Raw genomic sequence first — 16755 nt, 5'->3', positions numbered from 1 at the left:
GGGCGCGATGACATGGTTTCGGACTCGATCAGAATCAGACATTACCTCCCGATTAGGACTCGAATGTATGTCAACATTGCCATAGCAAACTGTCAGACATGTAAACTTGGCATTGCAAGAGGTGGAAAAGAAAAGGCTACATTAAACATAACAAACTTGATAAGACAAGTTTCAAAAACAAACATAGAACCTCGATTTGAAATGCCGTCCCGCCACTATTTCACTGAGAAAGCTCCGCCAGCCGTTTATAAGAAGATGTCTGACAAACTTCTTGTCCTGTTATAAGATGTAGTCCATGTTTTGTTCACAGCAGACATATGGCGTTTGTCTGTAGCTCCCATGTCTCTACTAAGGCATTATGTTTTTATGAAAGTATTGGATCGCGTTTCGGTATTGGTACTCAAAATCAAATGGCTCAGACTCGAGGGCAAAAAAACCTAATCGGGACATCCCTTATCAGTTTTGTTGAATATTTATATTATACAATTACATGAATAATGTTAGACTCGAAAAAACGATACAACATTGTTTATTTTAATTGTGTACATTTATTATTAAATTGTATTGATTTTGTGCTAGACAATTTATTATATTTTAATCAAATTCACTTCTCTATAGAATCATCTCAATCAATCTAAAATTATACATTCCTTTCAAATAGAGATATTCAAGTCATCTGGTGAAATGGTATTCATATCGCAATGTTGCAGAACAAAAGGGCTCGAAATTAACCTTTTTGCTTGGTAGCACCAGTGTTCCTAATGCCTAGTTCAGACTGCATGATTTTAGCCCTGATTTTGGCTTGCCATCAGGTTTTGAGAAATTGGCGACAAATGCCTGAAATCACAGGCAAATCGGTGCTCGTGCACGTGAGTGACAATCACCCAGTATGAACTATCAAAGACTCGATCTGAGAGAATCGCAGATGAGTCGCTGATGCCTTTGAGATATTGGGCGTGCTGAAAAACTGGAGCTGTCGGCGATTCAAATCATGCTGTGTGAAATGAGTTTTGACTGAAAATAACATCGGAGATCCCCTACGGCCAATGAGAGAGCAGCGTGTGTGTGTGTGTGTGTGTGTACCTGCTGCAGGCCAGCGGAGGTTGGGAGAGAGGTTAAAAGTGCTCATTTTCGGTTTATTTGGAACCACGAAATGGAGAAAAAACTAGTGGAGGTTTGACAGGACTCAGGAGCACCCGTGTCTGTTTGACGTTTCATACAGAAAGAAATTAGTTTTCTCCTCAACTTAAGTTGATAATAATGGCTATTTCCCTTTAAACCCAGGTGAGCAAATTTGTACATTTTTTACCCCATTAAAGGCTTCTTTGTCTATATGTAGTTAATAAAAAAAGATATACTACGTGTTTTTGGCTGTAAGACGTAGTTTGGACAAAGTTGTCGGCGATTCTTTCTATTGTAAAGTCATGCAATGTGAAAGCCCCTGTCGCCGATCCATCTTGCAGTGTAAACAAAGCAGCGACGAAACGCAAGCCCAGATAGTCATGCAGTGTAAAAACATCTGTGACATGACTACTTTCAAAATCATGCAGTCTGAACTCGGCGTAACTTTAAAAATGTAGGCGCATCAGCCAAAATGTAGTCGCACCCACCAATTATAAGCACCGTTACTACAAGTTTTATACAAAAATATTTATTGCATTTGAAATCAACAGTAATCAAACTAACAAGCAAAAAAATACATATGCAAGCGTAAGGAAAATATGTCTCAATGAAATCCCGTTATCAAAAGAAAATAGATTTTTATAACATAACTAAGTGACCAAAGGTACACGGAGCGCTCACCGGCCCTGCACGCACTGCTTGACATAAATGAATCTGTTAATGATATAACTATGCTGTTCTCACGGGTGCTGTCTGATGCTTTTGACATATACTGTGCCTTATTATATGCATACGTCATGTTAATAGCAATACCGGTCTTTTTATGTGTAGCAATGTTAGTTTACTCAATGCAAGCCCATTTGTGATGGTGTACGTAGTGTTAAATTTTTGCCATATATAGCTGCCACTTGCACGGCGGAGAGCATCTGGCGATTGAATGAAGGATTAAACAGAAGCTCTCATGCTAGATGTGACAAACAGTTACCTGAAAATTCCATCCTACAGACTTTTCATAGCGGACTTGAAGCCAACGGAAGTCTTTTATCCACTCTTCGAAAAGTGTAGATGGTGGATTAACATTCAGCACATGGTCACTAGTAAGATGTGTCATTATTTGTAACTTTAAATGCCAAGGTTTCTAAAACAAAATCTTGTAATCTTCATTCTCATCTTCAGCATTTTACAATTTTTCACGGTAGTAGCTCTCTCTGTCATCCCAAGCCAGAAGGCATTGACTGAGTGATTGACAGCTGATATTTCAGTGCTAGAGCAGTGGTGGGCCAATAAGAAGAGCGGGAAGGCGGGGCAAGCATTACAAAATTGGCTTTGTTTACTGCAGCAAGTTGACATGACAATTGTTTTAAACCATTCCTGAGCACTGTGTTTCGCATTTCAAGTGCAGTCAAAAAGCTTAGAGATGTATTCTGCGTGAATGTCTCCCGAATCCGAGCATGTGGTGAACATTTTACAGTAAAAACTGGTCGCACATAACAATTTTATGCACTCGCACACATGCTCCCAAATATATTTAGAGGTCGCATAGACTAAATTTCGGGCGCATATGCGACTAAAGTAGTGGCAATTTCGAGCCCTGAACAAAATATTGCCATGTTAGATTTTTCTAATGTTTTGCAGCCCTATAAGTAATGGCTTGAAATGTGAATTAATTGTCCGTTTTATTCTTTTTATATTGGATATTAACCATATTTTTTAATAGCATTTTTACTTTATATTTAAATGCCACTCCACACAAAACCGTCTGCTTCATTTAATCAAAAAGGAGCTTCCAAAGAAATGCATAGTGGCCAAACCACTAAATTTAGTCCGGCTGATTGAAGAAACTGCAGCTGAAAGCGTGGAGGTAATTACATAGAAAGGACACCATTCATTAAGGTAATTGTCTCTATTGCTTCCATCTCTCTCTGTCTTGACGTTCTGGGGCAGAATATGAGTCGAGGGAGGAAAAAAATGGATTTTGATAGAGTTCACATTGTGAGTTTCACATCTGTTTTACATTTTGACTAGTGCAAAAGAATCCCACACAGGGTTCATTCAGCCCCGATTTTGTTTAACATAAAGTACGTTTACATGCACTTCAGATGTTTGATTTCAGTCAGACTAAAGCAATAGTTTATCTTTTTAAAATAAAATCCCACCAGACATTTGTGAAGCTGGACTGAAAGAAAAATGTAGTTGTAGCTTGAGGTGATTATAATAATCTTCTAAATAAGCGTTGTCGTGTCTATTCGAAAAGCCCATAGCTCAGATGTACTTGCTGTCTTTATGTTGGTGAAATTGAGCACATCATATTTCGTTAGTCTAATATTTAGATTTGATTAGAATAAATTATTATAATAGCATATTTGCCAGGCTGTACCAGACAATACTGTAAACACTGTTTACCTCACCCACCATTACTGTGTTAACACAAGCACGTCTGTCACACACGAGGCCTGACTAACAGCGTTCTAACAGCAGCCAAGCTATCTTCCACAGTCATATCATGTGGCTCACTCCAACATTCGTGTGATCTGGGAATTCCACACCATTCTCCCCCTCCTTTCCTCTTTCCTCCTCCTACATTCATTCATGCATCACTGAAAGGGTCATAGGCTGAGTCTACTGGGAGTGCGAGCTGATGAAAGTCCTTTTTAAAAATTGAACACTGCTGGACTCTTGCCAGCGAAGGGGACAGAAATTGTACAGTTTTTTTCAGATTCTTGGTTTATTCACTTTATTCATTCTGTTTCGGTGGCTTAATTCATTGAAAATATTTGGACATGATGGAAATTGAATTATGTGACCCAGTGTGATTTGAGCTTTCTAGCACACAACAAATATTTATACTAATTAGTATTGACAATGATATTGCGGCAGGCTTATTCATGTTGCCAGCTGAAATGACAAAGGGTGGATTTAAAATATTAACAATAATGCTTTAGTCAGTGATGTGGTAGATTGCAATATTGATCTGCTGGCTTCTCGATTGGACCTTTCTGCTCACATCTGTCCAAAAGTGTAGCAATTCTGTTTACTTTTGATCACTGTTATATATATATAAAAAGAATATATATATATATATATATATATATATATATATATATATATATATATATATATATTTATATTCTTTTATTAACTAGGATTGTCAAAAGTACCGAATCGATGTCAATAGCCTTGTGGTTAATGCGTCAACACAGCACTATGATGCTCATAATGAACGAATTAAATTCTTGGCCATTGAAAATGATTTTTTATAGTCCTGCACGAGTAATCGATATTAAACTGAAATCACGATTTGAAAAGGTGCATTTTGTTTTTGCAAAAGCTGCGATTATTTCACACCTTTCAGAAAATGTAACTACTCGTCACAACGATGTATATCGCAAGCTCTTTGATTGGTCGGTTTTTAGTTGAGTGTTTACAACTGTAGAGTCCTGTGAAGGTGTAAAATTTTCTTTATGTTTACCTTATGATTAAAGTTGTTGCACATCCACCGATTACCACCTCTGAATGAGTGACTTTTAGCCTCTTGTACATTTTAAGGTAACATTCAGAAAAAACAGAACACCCATGAAGAAACTCAACACAAAGGAACATAACCTCACTGCCAGCTAGTGTTTCGGAAATGTTATTGCAGAGCAACACAAAAAGCACACAGAAGTTAAATGCACGACTGCGCAAGGCTAGCGCCATTGGTCATGGCAATCACGTGACACAGAAGTATAAATCAGCTTTTAGACTGTAACTGAGGCCGTTTATCCATGTCCGTGTCACTCATCGGTAAATAACGCTAGAACCGCACTAAACATTAGAGCCAATCGTAGCCCTTTCTGTTAAGTGTGGAACACAATGATCAATGAAAGTTGTTTAAGAACTTGGTGGACTGCTCAAAAAGCAAGAGGGATAATATTTACGTTTATTAATTTGCCATATATGTTCATGTTTTCGTATTTCTACTGTGCATGTACTTTAGTTTTGTTTGATACATTCAAAGACTGTCTCCATGGAGCAATGTCAATGCACTGTGAATGTCTTGAAATCAATATGAAAAATGTAACAATCTAAATGTAAAGGTTATATATATATATATATATATATATATATATATATATATATATATATATATATATATATATATATATATATATATATATATATATTCATGTATTTATAAATATATGATTCTATATACAATTTATTAAATTGAATTTAAAATGCTGTTATTTTTTTTATTTTGCCAAGACAACTGACCGCTTTATTTTAAAAAAATGTCTTAAATAAACAGTAGCAGAGCAGAATAGTAAATTGCATTTACGATTTTTTTTCTCCAAATCGTGCAGCCCTAATTCTTCAGGTCCTTTGCCAATTTTTTCCCTCCGTCTCATGTCTCCATGCTTTCCTGTCAATAGGTTCCATTGTCCTGTCCAATTAAAGATGAATAACCAGCCCAAAAAAATTATCATATGAAAAGTAGCAATCAATTTTTTTGAATGCCAATTTTATTAACTGTTATGCATATATTTATTTTATACTGTTTTCATAAAAAAATCTAAAATTATGTAGTTTAATGTGTTTTGAGTTTGCTTAGGACATCAAAAGGAATATGACTTATCCCAGGGCCAATTGCTTCATTCTGTTTTATTTATCGTGAAGACATTTTCAGTGTCATGCTGTCATATGAGTTTTAAGAATGAAGTCAGCGTGGCATTTCCCTTTATGTGGAGGACAGAGTCAGATAAAGATGCTTAGATGAATGGAAAAGTAATGAAAAACAGGAAGCAGGCCAATTTGCCAATGAAAGCGCAAAACATGCATAATTGTCCTTCTGCCATGTGTGTGATAGCAAGAGTTTGTGAGAGTAAACTGGTGAACCAGTCATGGCACGTGGAACTGTACTTATGATGATACCATTGAGAAAACGCCTTTCGTAGTCATGCAGGCTGTAATTATTTCAAGACGAAGGATTTTAAATATTTTATGCCCATAAAGCTGAAACTGTGCATGATCTTCTACAGCTAACTTCATAAAACTTGCTAAGTAATTTACAGATAAATTTTCTCCATTACGCAGAAAAGTCACTAAAATTAGTTCAATAGGAGGAAAGTAATTCTATTCCAATCTTTTACATTATTTTCAAAATGTATGTTTGTGTTGTCCAGTATTTAGTGTGCAATATTCAGAACCTACATAGTGTATGACATTCAGAACCCATATTTATTCAAAATTTTTTCAGGTAATGTTTTAGATTACTTTCCCTACCGCATGCAGAGTCTTGTGACCCAGCTCTGATTTATATTTCTGGATTGAACACACAGGTGTGGTCTGGCGCAGCCTTTGCATGGTCGCATACCCGCACACCACTCAAAAAATTTTACTACATGTCACACGTTTGCACTACATTGACAATGATTGGAAGCTGATATATCATATATGGCATAGTATCCATTACAATAAAATTGATTATTTACATTACAAAATTTGCTTGAAGAAGATGCAAGAAATGCACTGTTTAAAATATTAGTGTTATTTTATTAAGGAAAGGTAACGCTGATTTTAAACTTTCATTCATTCAATTTCTTGTCAGCTTAGTCCCTTTATTAATCAAGGGTTGCCACAGTAGAATGAACCGCCAACTTAACCAGCACGTTTTTACGCAGCGGATGCCCTTCCCCATCTCTAGGAAAGATTTTATACTTTTAATATGAAAAACATAAAAAAAAATTATTTTGTTTCAAAAAGTATACGTTATTTATTTTCCAGTTTTTATTAGAAAAAAAGACTGTTGGTTTCAAGTAATGTGTGTTTTAATTTCAGTTGTTCAGCGTTGATATATAATCAAAGATATAACAGTAAATCATCATAGATTGTGTTTTCTTTAATTATTTTAAAATCAAGTAATGCACCCTTCATTCAAAAACTTTGTAATATGTGAACATATTTACTGTACAAAATTTATCAGTAAATTATGAGGGCAATAAATAAATAAAATAAATAATCGTTCATTAATCATAATTGAGTTAAAATGTTCAAAAAATCAAGATTTTGATTTTATCGCCCAGCCCTATTTTAGTGTTAATATTAATGTATACATTTTAGTATTTTTTTATTTTTATTTTTATCAAGTTTAGTTTAAAAAACATTATTGAAGAGAAATAAGTTAAATGATTTAACTTGTGATTTAAGCACAGGACAGAATTCTAAATCACAAAAATGACAAAAATTGTGGGTAATATTTAACTTATTTAAAGTTAACATTTGCTGTATATGTATACATTTGCTCTTTCTAGCAATAAGTTGGGTTTTTTAGAGGGTTAAAAAGTGGCCTGAGCACATTCACCCAGTTATGTGTCATCACATTTCCATCATTGACAGAGCAGAAAACCACGGGCGCTTCTGCAAACAGCGCTGCATTATTTAGGAGTACTTGTCTGACAATGAATAAATGAATGCGAAGAATGATGACAGGGTAAAGCTTTGGCTTATGTGTTTGTCAATTTTCTCTCTGACCGCTGTGGCCTGGCATTAAGAATATCATCATCATCAGTCAAGGTAAATCCATATGAATTGCTTTAAAATTTATGCCGAAGACACTTCTCAAATACCACGTTTATTAACGTAAGAATTCTAAGATCTGTTTGTGCTTTTTGTTGACAACTTTTTTTAAAAGAGCAATAGCTTGTATTTGTTGATGTGACTCTCATAATTTTATTTCTTATGGAAATGTTTTATTGGTTATTGCTTGGCAACAATTCTGACTTGCCAATCTTGGTATCTATAAAAGGCTTCTGGAACATGGCCAGTCTTCTCAGAAAGCATCTCGTATCTTGCACTGCTCTGACCTTTTAGGACCTAATTAGATGTTTTATGAAATTGTATTTGCTGAATCTACCATTTTGAGGATGGGATTGTGGGCTGAGTGTTTTGCGAAACATTCCTCAAGCTCCCTTCAGAAAAGGGCGAGCCTTGTCTGTCAAGGCACCGTGTCTCCTGATGAAATGTCATGCCTCCTCCTTATCAAAAGCAGTAGTTTGGGGCGGCACGCTGTTCTTCAAGGATGCTGCTTCCCTGATGTTTGGCTGAATGAATATTGTGGCATGTGGCGGTGTGGCATTTTCACCATCTCTCTTCTTCGCCCAGCTCGGATGCTCAAACGTCTGTGGAATTCTCGTAGAAATGCGGGAGAGGGTGTACTGGACGACCCGCAGCTGGCCTGGTGTGGCTTGGCTCTGTCCACGCTCATTAGTTTCACATGAGCCAGACCGCCACCGCTCACAGGAAACTGCCACAGGGTGCCTGTGACCCCTCCCCACCCCCCACCCCCATCTCTGTCTCCGTACCTCAGAGAGAACTACAGACACCCTGGAACAGAGAGCCCTTTATACTGGCGATTTTTCAATGGACATTGCTTATGCTCAGTGGTCTGGTAAAGTGTTGTACCCCAAACACAGTTAACTTTCTCTCACAGTCTCCTTGCTTTTATGCTACCATACAAAACTGGATGGCATTGGAATTCATGAGTGGCAGGAGCGTTTGGCTGCATGTTTATGTTGAAATGCATTGGGATACATACAACTAATACTGTCCAAATGAGGCAAAATAAAATTTACTTGAACACACTGCCATTTGCCATGGGTCATTATGAGTACTTGCAAGTATGCTTAAAGGGTTAATTCACCCCAAAACGTTATTACTTGCTCACTCATATGTAGTTCCAACCCCCTATGTTTGTCTTTTTAATACAGATTAAAGGGCACTTATAATGAACTGTGTGTATGTATAGTGTGCTCACAGTCATATTGGCATGATATAAACACAATAAGTCTTTTTTTATTTACTGATGTTAAAATAGGATCCAAATCCCTCCCATTTTGAGGCCCACCACAACATTATGTAGAAGTGCGCTTTCCCCGCTCACTGATTTGATTGACAGCTAAGTATTAACATGTCTCGGTAGTAATGTGTATAATAATATCAACAAGACATGATGTGTGCAAAACAACTGGAATTAAAACATCTGCTCAACAATCATCATCAAATGTGATCGAGAATGAATTTTACAGGTTTAAAATTGTTTTTAAAGCAGTTCATGTTTGTTATAAATTACATCGCTATTACGGTCTTTATCACCACCACATATGTGTATCAGTACAATTATAGAAGACGCTTCAATCCCAGTTTGTGGATGTTAAATCAGGTTTATTTTGTAAATTTAACGTAACAAATATCCTTACAGCAGTGGATATTAACGTGTACCCTGTCACATTTGCCATGCAAAAACAGTGCAAAGTTAAAGCCTCAACCAAAAACAGCCTCAAATAAGACCATATGTCCAAATGCCATAATGTTTTTTAAAACCAGTTATTTTTAATTGTAATAATGTTTCCAATATTGCTGTTTTAGTCCAATTAATGCAGCCTGGATAATAATACAAACACATGTTAGGGTGCAGTACATGTAGTTGAATCTGTTATAGTTGTTTATTGATTAAACTTGTCATTGTTTTAGAGAGTTTGTCATCATTGTATCAAGTTTTTTCAATTAGAACTTTAGACAAAAGTTTGATTCAATTAAAGTTTATTTGTTCTGTGTAGCTCTGTTCACTAGGGTTGGGCGACAAATTGATTTTATTGATTAACTTGAGTGTAAAGTTCACTTCGATTCGCTTGAATATAAATTGGTTTTCCACCCATCTGGCCTCCCGTAGTTTCCCCTGCATTGCCATAGAAACACACAAACAACATGACAGCAGAAGAAGAACTTGTTGTTGGAGAATATGTTGTTGGAGAAATGTAGCATTCTTTAGAGTGTGATGAAAAACAACACGGACGCACAAACGCCCGCCAAAAAGCGCATAATTCAGGGCTCACAGTCATGCATTCACCGTGGGATGCACATTTTAAACTGCGCGCCACACCTTGTATTTCTCACCATGAGAAAAAATGGATAAGACAATTAATGGAAAAGATGCACATATGAAAGAAACTGTTACCAATCTAACGTTGGAATCCAGCGTTGCGTTTTCTGGATAAATGATGTGACCAAGCCGCAAAGACGTTCATTACTGTAAATATCAACACTGACAAAACTCGCTCAGTGCACCATACTAATCTACCAAATGAAACGACCCCGATGCAAATAAAAGAAATAAAATGCAACCCACTAGCCTAATGCGAATAATTTATATGAAATGATATAACCCAAATTAAAAATGAATAAACCTCTGAAGTTTTATCTGGAAAATGGTCCTCTTTTTAACAATTATTATGGGTGTACTTTAAATGTAGTTTACTTTCCCTGTAATTGTAAAAAATTGTGTAATTTCTATTAATATTATTATTATATTATTATTATTATTATTATTATTATTGTTATTATTATAAAAGCCTTGTATGCAATTATAAATAAAGCTTGTGAAATTTGATAACTTTTTTTCTGTAGCATTTTTATATCCTATAATTATAATTTTGATAAGATTATATAGGTTAATAACATTCAACTCAAAGCATTTTTTGGGGGGAAGTTGGGGGGGGGGGATTTGGGAAACGCTATTTAAATTGTGAACAATTTTTTTTTTAAAATCATTTATTCATTTTTGAGTGAGTGAGTGAGTGAGTGAGTGAGTGAGTGAGTGAGTGAGTGAGTGAGTGAGTGAGTGAGTGAGTGAGTGAGTGAGTGAGTGAGTGAGTGAGAGAGAGAGAGAAAAAATCTGGGATTTTTCTTTTTAAAAAGGCCATATCATCCAGCCCTACTTTTCACTTTGTAACAGTCAAAAGCAATTAGTTAAAAAAAACAGTTTTTATAAATAACATAGTTAACCTGCATTTATATAGGTTTACAGGACATAGTCTATGTGTACATGTTCAATAAAGTGTAGTTGTGTTATAAGTGTATCTGTTATCCACAAAGTCTTCAATGGTTGGCATCATCTCTTCACGGTCATGGATATCAAGTGGTTTTGCACAATCTCTAGAGGCCTTGGGATGGGCATCCCCAGGTGGAAATAGAGAACAAAGAAAATACCTGTCGTAGCTGCTGTTCATATTGCATTTGAACAAGAGATATTAAATGTCAATGAAGACAAATGAAGTGCTATAATTGAAAGTAGGAGTTATATAAACATATAAAACGTAAAAGAATTCCTAACCAAGTGCCTGGTGTGTGTAAGACAGGAAGAGTGATAAGTTAATACACATTGTTGACATCAACTGTTACAAAAGCAGATGGGACATTTGTGGATTGTTATTGGAGCCTCCAGTGTATTTTTGCATGAAAGTAAATGAGGGATGGAACCAAATTAGTTTTGTGGTAATCAATGTTGTTACAAATGTTATAGGTTCGTCTTAACTTTTATTGACCATTTAATATTCTTTTAAGGCACTGTTACATTGTCTGAATCCCTTTTTATTGTGTGTTAAGTTGTTTTATAAAGTTTTACTATGGATCAACATCTTTTTATAAGCATTGAAACTCTGCCTTATTTCTAACCACAGAACTCGTCCACAAACACCCACCATATGGGGCACACCCAGTCAGAGTGATGATGGCAGGCTTTTTCAGGGGAGGATCCACACAGAAAGCCCCTGTCATCTGAGATACTCAAGCCAGAGTACAACCGAATCTCTTCTCTCTGCCCTGCATATAGAAATAGCCTGAGATGAAGGCAAATCACAGTGTTTCAAAGACAGTACTCAACTGTTTTGGACACGAAGAGCCGGCTTAGACTGCCTGTCTGAAACAGGTGCTCCTGTTAAACGCTGACCTTTCTTTATCAAGCTGCTCCTTCTAGAGAAGAGATGGGGGGGGGGGGGGGTAGCATTGATCAAGGATCAATTTTCCTATTCCGCTGAAGTCGATTTAAGAATGGGCAATGAAGCTGGGTCAGACGCAGCTACGAGGAAAAGCACCTCCTGCAATTGATGAACGAGTATTCAGGCTGATTTATGTGACCCAGTTTGAGGTTTGCAGACACACAGGGCACACTTTTCTCCATTTTTCGCTCTGTGGTCTCCTTTCCTTCGATTCGTAGTAGAAATAAAAGAAAATGTTGGCTTTCTGATGCTTTAAATGTCGTTTCAAATGAAAGCGAACCTAGGCGGCTTGAAAACCTTAAGGTGCATTATTGATACTTTCCCCTGCAGCAACGGTGCAGAGGCTCCCTATTGATTTGCCTAATGTGGCAAAACTGCTCCACTCTCCTGCTTGCACAACGGCTGTCTGTGTCAGCGCGGAACCGGAGCTCTGCTGCATTAAAGAACTGTTCATTTATTCCCTCTCCATTCCTGTCACTCACATTGAGAGACAGTTGTTGCATCGGACACTGTGATTATCATTTTTCGCCGCCGAGTGTTTATAATGAGCCCGCTGTCCCTCAGTGTGGGTCTTATCTTTGACTAACGCTTTCAGTACCTTAAAGCAACTTTATTAAACACTGCACAATACTCCTCTGCATACAAGGCTCCTTCACCTGATGTAGACTTTGGCTGTGCTGAGCGAATACAAATACCACAGTTCTCGCAGTGAGTTTGCAGTAATTGTAATTGTAAATTTGATGTGTTCTCCTGTGGCAGTCTGCCTGTTTATGTTTTGTTGGAATGATGAAATATGTGATAAATTGTTGCTCAGTTTTACGGCTCACTCTTTTAAGGTTTTCTTTTGACGGGAGCTCGTCAGTTTCTTTTTGAGTTAGGGTTATGACATTTTAGAGTCTTGTTTTTGGGTCTCTAAGCTTACTGTACTGGTGAAATCGTATTGGACTAGTGACCGTTTGATCTTTTTCAAAAGCTTCAAGACTTTATTATTGAGACACATACTATGTTAGAAACCAGCCTACATAGGGTGAAAAGAAAAAAAAGTTAATAATTTACGTTACCAGACTTTGCTTTTCTGGTGAGCATCTGGGGTTTATGCATAGATGTTTTTGGCACATGAGCATAATATCCACAGAGTGGACTTGCGGTGTGCATAAAAGCTAGTCAACGGTGCGCTCCACTGCTCTTGCGCTATGCAACAAACCACACTTGCAAGCAATTGAAAGAAATTGGTTTCATAGCGCAGTGCTTTTGGCATCCGCTGTGAAAGCCAATTCCCTTTAAATAATGACTTTCCTCATTCACTCTTGCAGTGACTATGTAGCTGCCTGTCACTCTGGGTGGAGACCTGCTGCAAACGCAGGTCTGTGTAGTTATACAGCACGAATACAACCGCCCCCTGAGCAAGCTGAGAGAGAATCACATGAGCTTTACTGGGGCTCCTATTGGCTGTCACTCAAAGTTGCTCTTCATTTGCATAAAGTTGAAGGATTCTCAACTTTGTTGCATTGCACGGCACGCCCTTCTGATCGCCAACGGTCACTGTTGCTCGTGTAGACTGAGGTCACCGGAAGTTGCTTGCTCTTATATACAGAAATAAACAGTCGCTTTGCTGCTTTGTCGCTGCGAGTTGCTCGTAGTGTTAATGAGGCTTATGGCGGGAGGGAGTATGAAGTGCTCATGTTTTTAGTTAGTTTTTCTTGTTTTCACAAAAATGAAATGTTCAGCAGTTAAAAAATATGGTGCATCCTAAATATGAATAGCAATAGTACTATGCTGTAATTTAAAAACTATTATTAGTCTAAATATTAAATTTGCTTTTGCTATAGTTGTAATTAAACTATGAAAACCTAAATAACATTGAGGCAATTTTAAGTTGTAATAACAATAATATTAATAGCAATAATAATAACAATAGCAGCAATAATAATAATAAAATACAAAAAAGCACCAAAGAAACAAAAAATCATTTAACATCTGACCCCCGTCCTTAAAACAATCAGGTGTTACAGATGTCTAAGGTATGAAATGAAAACCTGCCACCAGCCAATGCAATATGCTTTGCAAAGTGGCAGGTAATTTGGTTTATCTGCTAGCTACTGTGGCATGAGACCTGAATAGAATCTCGGATTGACACTGACAAGGAATGTCATTGCAGTGGCTTCAGCTTTTTGCTCACTTTGTGGATAATACCAAGCTCTGCAGGTTATACTTTCTTGACAGATCCTAATTTTAATTATTCTGTAGGTTACTATATTAAACTAATGACACATAATAAATAGTAACAAAATAGTAACAGTGATAACATTAATAATTATTATGTATATTATTATTATCATTTCATACTTTTAAAACCTATTTTACACATTCTAATTTGTTTTTAATGATTTTTTTTTTGTTTTATTTTATTTGTTTTATCTTATGCTTGTTTTTTTATTCCTGTTTATGTAAAGCACTTTGATTTACCATTGTGTATGAAATGTTCTATATAAATAAACTTTCCTTATTATTATTATTGTTATTGCTGTTTGATCTTCTGTTTGTCAGCAAACTGTAAAATGACTGCTTTGATTTTGAAGACATTTCAAGCACAGCAAGAAAGAGCCACTGCGTTTTCCCAAAAATGTTTTCTTTAAAATAATTTGTTATTATGTTTTTTTTTTTTTTCATTCATTTTCCTTCAGCTAAGTTTCTTAAGTTTCTTATTTATCAGGGGTCGCCACAGCAGAATGAACCACCAATTATTTCAGCATGTTTTATGTAGGGGATGTCCTTCTAGCCGCAACTCATTACGGGGAAACACCCATACACTCTCACATTCACACACAGTCATATACTACAGCCAATTTATTTAATCCAATTCACTTATACCACGTCTTTGGACAGTAGGGGAAACCCGAGTTCCTGGAGGAAACCAACACAAACATGGGGAGAACATGCAAACTCCACACAGAAATGTCAACTCACCCAGCCGGGACTCAGACCAGTGACCATCTTGCAGTGAGGCGACATTGCTTACCACTGAGCCACTGTGCGGCCTTGTTTTATTTTTAAATAATTATGCAAATGCAGTAGTTAATCATAATTATCATTTTGTTATTATTTTTGTAATTATTCCATGTGTCAACAAAGCCTAAACATCCCGAGTTGTGCAGCTCTAATCTAAATTACAGTTTAATTTATGCATTGTTCTCATATAAGATGCAGTGGTCTAAGCATATTGAGGTAAAAAAAAAAAAAAAACGAATTCACTTTATGAAGTTACGGCATTTTAGCCTCCTACAGGAAATACAATTGCTGGAGCCGCAGTACAATTGAACATTCACAGGAGCGGACCGAATGCACATTGCAACACATTTCCACTGTAGACAGCTTCGTTCACACCCTGTCAGAGAAAAATAGTCTTGATCGCTTTGTCCTCTGGGGATTTCACAAACCGCTCAGTTGAGCTCTGTGTGGCCAGACCCTGGTCTTTAATGCACATTAAACTGGACATCTGGCTTTAGATTTAGCAGTCTAGGTAAAGATGGTTTCGTAGGCTCTCTTCAGACATAAAGCTTGGCTCAACCTGGAAAACTGCTTCTCTGTTTGCCCTGCTCTTAATGTCACAAGTGGGGGACGTTAAGCGTTCATATCAACCCAGATTGTTATGAGCTCCCCCTATGAGGAGTTCCCAGCAGTGCAACCTTGGAATGTAATGCAGAACATAAATATCTGGAGAGAGGAATAGCTCTTTATCTGGACACAGCAAACATCAGTCTTCCATCTCCCTGTGAAAATACATATTTTTGCAAAGAACAAACAGCGGTTAGATTGGTGCCAGGACAGTTCAAAGAAAAGTTTGCTAGAAATTATGTATTGTGTAGTTGGTGTGAACTTGCAAGCTTGAACACTCAAGGCCAAAGGAAGGGCACAGGCCAAAGTTTAGAGATTACAGAGATCTAAAAAGAGACATGGAGTACTGTAGACATTGTTTAGCTCAAGTAAACACGCCAGTTGTGCCTCTGTGTCAGATTTCATTAGCATGACATCAGTGGGAGGGCTTGAATAAGTCAGAATCCTCCAGCATTATTCTAATGGCCTTCAAGAGCACAAGTAAACATCAAAGCTCTGATCGTGGAGTCTGTTTGGTTTGTGCATTATTGTTCATTTTGTTTGTCTTCCTTTCATATTGGAATGAGAGCAATTCAATGCCATGTTGCACACTTGATTGCTTTGCATAAAAAGCGTTAAAATATATTTTTGAGGTTTGTTAGTTTATTTGTTTATTGTTTATTTTAATTATTAATCATAACTAATGTCTACATTTCTTTTAATAAACATGTACTAGTGTGTTTTTTTTTTATTTGGAAAGTGGTCAAGTAACTTCTGGCCAATACCTGTTTGTTACTCACTGACTTGTTTGCTTTATTTGCTTTTAACAAAAACAACTATTATTATTCCTATAGCAGAGGAATGGAAATATGCAGATTAATTTTAATGGATCCCTAAATACGTAATCTGTTGTTGTTGTTGTTGTTGTTGTTGTTGTTGTTGTTGTTATTATTATTATTATTATTATTTATATTATTAATATTATTAATATTCCTATAGCTGATGCATAAAAATATGCAGATAAATTATAATGGATTCCTAAATAAATTTGATGTTATTATTTTTAAATAATAATTATTATTTATTGTTATTCATATAGCTGAGGTATAAAAATATGCAGATGAATATAAATGGTTTCCTAAACATAAAATCTATAATTATTTTTATTGATATTATTTGTATTATTATTATTATTATTATTATTATTATTATTAATAATAATAATAAT

The 16755-nt window shown here is 36.3% G+C and overlaps 1 protein-coding gene across 2 annotated transcripts in view; it reads left to right on the top strand.

The window, feature by feature from the left end:
- Positions 1-16755, top strand: part of btbd7 (BTB domain containing 7) — a 79212-nt gene that overhangs the window by 15843 nt on the left and 46614 nt on the right. The gene's annotated exons all lie outside the window — the stretch shown is intronic.

This window comes from Danio rerio, chromosome 20 (assembly GCF_052040795.2).
Source record: "Danio rerio strain M-AB ecotype USA chromosome 20, GRCz13ab, whole genome shotgun sequence".
NCBI classification, from domain to species: domain Eukaryota; kingdom Metazoa; phylum Chordata; class Actinopteri; order Cypriniformes; family Danionidae; genus Danio; species Danio rerio.
Note: the sequence above shows the minus strand (reverse complement) of the source record. Positions and strands in the feature narration are given on the sequence as shown.